General features: G+C 30.4%; 1 pseudogene; it reads left to right on the top strand.

Annotated features, from left to right (window-relative positions):
- The first annotated feature begins 3,646 nt into the window (after positions 1-3,646).
- Positions 3,647-4,535, top strand: part of LOC106330098 — a 7,176-nt pseudogene continuing 6,287 nt past the window's right edge.

Below are 4,535 nucleotides of genomic sequence, written 5' to 3'. Positions count from 1 at the left end.
TTTAATTATTTACTCGATAATATAAATCTATGAAGCGAAAAGTTTAATTTTTAAAAACTTTCTAAATTTGTGAAATGTTACAATATCTTTGAATATGACAATAAAACAATATTTTACTAATCTTTATATATATAGTTACGATTTTAATAATGAAATAATAATCCAAAAATATATATATATAGAAAAAGATACAAATACATGTGAAAGTTTGAAACAATATGTTCAATAAAAAAATATACCGTAAACTTATTATGTTTAAAAATTGATAGACACATATATATTATAATATATATCAATTTAGAATTAAAAACAAAATATTTATATAAAAATAAATAAAAACAAAAATTCGCACGGATCGAGACGTAGTTATAATTAAAGTTTGAGCGTATTTCAATGGAATTTGATGATTCCACTACAATACATGTGGATTTAGTCGTGGAATTTAATAACTGCTATGAATTTTTTTTGCTTAAAAAACTACTGAGTTTAAAAAAATAATAATTATAATTTACGTTACTAAACGGTTAACATTCAGACGAAGGTGGAGGACTTTCATGGTTTCCAATAACATGCATTGGTGTTGCGAAACGCAGACACCACAGACAGATACATTAACAAAAAATTCAAGAGACACCCCGCTTCAATTAACCCAATTAAACCCAATTAACCATGGAGCATATCAATTATCATATCCATAATCATTTGTTTGACATCTAAAAACAATAGCAACCTCGATCAGACCCAGAAACAAGAAAATAAAATTAATGGAAAGAAGAAGATCAACCGCAAAACACCAACAACATTGCTTACAAAAAAAAACACCAAGAATATATATATATTTTTAAAAGTCTAGAGACTACCATCTCAATCAACCTTATATTTCTATGGGTCCCGTGAAAAGAGAGAAGACATATTTGAAGAAATCCAAAATCCTAGCAAAAAACGTAGGAATTTGTTTAGTCTAATTTTTCATATAGAAGTACATCAAATTCCATTAAAAGTAAATTCTGACAAAGTCTAGAAAAAATTGAATACCAGCTGATTTTGATAGAATTCATATTCCATCTAACAAATCTCAATCCAATAACAGTGAATTTCATTTTGAATTTGAATTCCATTAAATTTCATTGAACATATTAATTTGATAACACCTCCTAAATCTACCATAAATCTCTCATGATATCTTTTCTTCTATGATTTTCTATTTCCACAAGGTGAAAGAAAAATCTATATTGATATTTATCTTATATATTAAAATAGAAGTTACAACCTTAATTCATATGTGATTTTTTTAAAAATAGACCTAGTAGAACTATTCTTAGAAAGTTATGTTACATTTAATCTCTAATCTTATCATTTAAATTTTGGGCCAATCAGAAATTTTTATTGGACTATCAATAATTAGATTTAAACAATAGATGATTCATTGGATTTATAGATAGTATAAATTAAATATATATAATTTAATATTGCAATATTATACCTCCATATGTTAATTATTTAAATATTTGTCGATGTTAACTTTTAAAATTATAAAGATTTTTTTAAAAATAACAAAAATCATATTATCTAACAATGATTAATCTTTACTACCTTAAACCAATAAAAACAAATTTAAAACTATATAGTTTATTTAAAAAAATTAAACAAAAAACTAAATAGTTAATTATTTACTCGATAATATAAATCTATGAACTAAAAAGTTTAATTTCTTAAAAAAATTTAAATTTGTGAAATGTTACAATATCTTTGAATATGACAATAAAATAATATTTTACTAATCTTTATATATATATATATTTACGATTTTAATAATGAAATAATAATCCGAAAAAAATATATATATATAGAAGAAGATACAAATACATGTGAAAGTTTGAAACAATTTATTCAATAGAAAAAAAATATACCGTAAACTTATTATGTTTTAAAAATTGATAGAAACATATATATTATAACATATATCAATCTAGAATTGAAAACAAAATGTTTATACAAAAATAAATGTAAACAAAAATTCATGCGGTTGCGCGGATCGAGATCTAGTATATATATATTAAATATGTTGAGTGTAACGTTAAGTAAGGCTTGGTTTAATGGTCTCTGTTTTCTCACTTCGTAGCAGAAGCTTAGAAATCAGATTTTTATATATTTTATATTTTTCTATAGTGACTTTGAAAATTAAGATTTTACATTTTTTTCTTTAAAGTGTTTGGTCGAGTTCTGAAACACATATATAGCTTTTCAAGTTTTTTTTTTTAGTTTCTCACCATTTTTCTTTGTTTTTATATCGTAAAGATAATAGATCTACGTATAAACATCAGATTTAGAACATAATTCTGTATAATACAACTGAATCATCATGAATCGCCACATTCATCCACCGTCGAACGTTTACTAGGCCGCCGAATCGTCCAGGCGGACGCGTTTTTGAACAAGAGTTTAATCTTTTTTCGTTCTTTAATAAAATTTATTTTGATCATTTGTAATAAAAAGATTTGGTGAGGATATTTCAATTAAGAAAATGTAAGATTATATTATGTTTTTCATTAAAAGAAACTAAATAAGCGGTCAAAATGACAGAACTAACTAAGCATGAGCATTTTATCCGGATCCAAACCGAAATCGACCCGAAAATACAGATTTGGGTTCGGATCTGGGTCCGGGTCCATGCTAAAGTATCTGTTGGATCTTTTTTTTGGACATGCGGGGCTTGGGTCGGGTATGGGTCCTATCCGAGACCCGATAAGTACCCAAAACTTATTGTACTCCCTCTCTTCCGTATTGTAAGTAGTTTTAATTAAAAGCACTAATATTAAGAAATTGTTGCTTTTGTAAAAAATAGTATTTAATTAATAAATTCAACCTATTATAAAAAAGTTAGCATTATTTGATTGGTTACACAATATCCAACAAAGAGAAAATATGCATTGAAATATGATAACTACTTATATTGCGAAACAAATATTTTTTTTGCTAAAACTACTTACAATATAAAACAGATGGAGTATGTATTATGTATATTTGGGTGATTGGGTATATTTTTGATATTTCAAATATTTTTTTGAGTTTCCGGTCTAGATTTTCGAGTATAATATGAGGTTTTAGGTAAAATTTTAGATTTTCAAAAAATATAATTAGGGTATTCGGGTAAAATTTCAGGTATCTTTTGGATTTTGAGATCTGATTTTTGGTAAATTTTCAGGTATTTTTGCAGTTCTTCGGGTTAGGTTCGGGTATTTATGAGTTTTTCGGGTATTTTTCGAGTTTTTAGGTCCAATTCAGGTATTTCAAATTTTTGTAGGTATGGACCCTATCCGGACCCGACAAGACTCGATCCGGAGCCGACCTGAAAATTATAAATATCTATATGAATCTAAATTTCCAAGACCCGAAAGATCCGGACTCGACAAGACCGACCCGAATCCGATCAGAGGACCGACCCGAGGACCCGAATGCCCATGCCTAGAACTAACCTTGCGGTTAATGATGTCTGCGGCTCGGCGTTGACATGAACAAAAAACCGTCGTCTTTTTCGAAACGTCTCTCTCGGGTCACCGTCGCTCTTATCGATAAGAACAAAGGTAAAAACTTTTCATTTGTTTATGCGGTCATATTCATCCTCGATTGAACCCTTCGTCTCTCTTCAGTGCCCGAAACGCTTCTTTACATGCTGAAGGGTGATCTGTGTGTCGTTACTGAGTTCAGCATTCACCCTTTCCAAGGTGACGACTACAATGCTATCCTCCTTGTTTTTAATGAGTTTCTAGCCTTGTTTTTAACAGTGTTCCCCCATCAGAGCACCCCCTGAATTTATGGAGGTTCACACGGATTCCAAAAAAAAAAAATATTAAAATAATAAATAGTGATGAATTTGTCTCTTTCCACCTTTTTTCAGTGAACCGGGTTCACCCGGTTCACTACTGTAGCGCGGACCCCACGGCACGTGACGGTCTGCGATTGGTCCGACTAATTTTTTTTTTTAAAAAAATAAAAAATAAAAATCAAACAGAAAAAAAATATAATAAAAAAATACTTTGTGAAACCCCGGGTGTGCTCTTATTGTTGTTATCTGTAGCTTATTTTCAGCCTGGTTCGCCGATATACTCTTCGGATTATGTTCGTTTCCGGTTGGGTCACCTCGATAACAACAACTCACAGGAGAAAGACAACTATGTATGGACTTACACTTCACAGAGTTTGCAATGGCTCAGGTGTGTGTGTCTTTAGCATGCTATCAAGTCTTGTCACTACAAGAAAACAGGGGGATTCTGATGGCCGAAATCGTCGTAAATTCGTCGGAATCGGTCTATTCCGACGAATTTCCGACGAACCCGTCCGTCGGTATCGTTTCGTCGGAAAAAAAAAATTCGTCGGAATTTCGTCAGAAATTCCGACGACTTTCTGACGAATACCGAGAAACGTCATTCTGACGAACTTCCGACGATATTACGATGCGGCTACACGAGACCAGAGTTCATCGGAAAACTACAATTCCGACGAACGTGGTTCCTCGGTTTATTCCGACGAACTTT

Source organism: Brassica oleracea, chromosome C3 (assembly GCF_000695525.1).
Source record: "Brassica oleracea var. oleracea cultivar TO1000 chromosome C3, BOL, whole genome shotgun sequence".
In the NCBI taxonomy this organism is placed as follows: Eukaryota; Viridiplantae; Streptophyta; class Magnoliopsida; order Brassicales; family Brassicaceae; genus Brassica; species Brassica oleracea.
The sequence above is the reverse complement of the archived record's forward strand: the minus strand, read 5'-3'. Positions and strand labels throughout refer to the sequence as shown.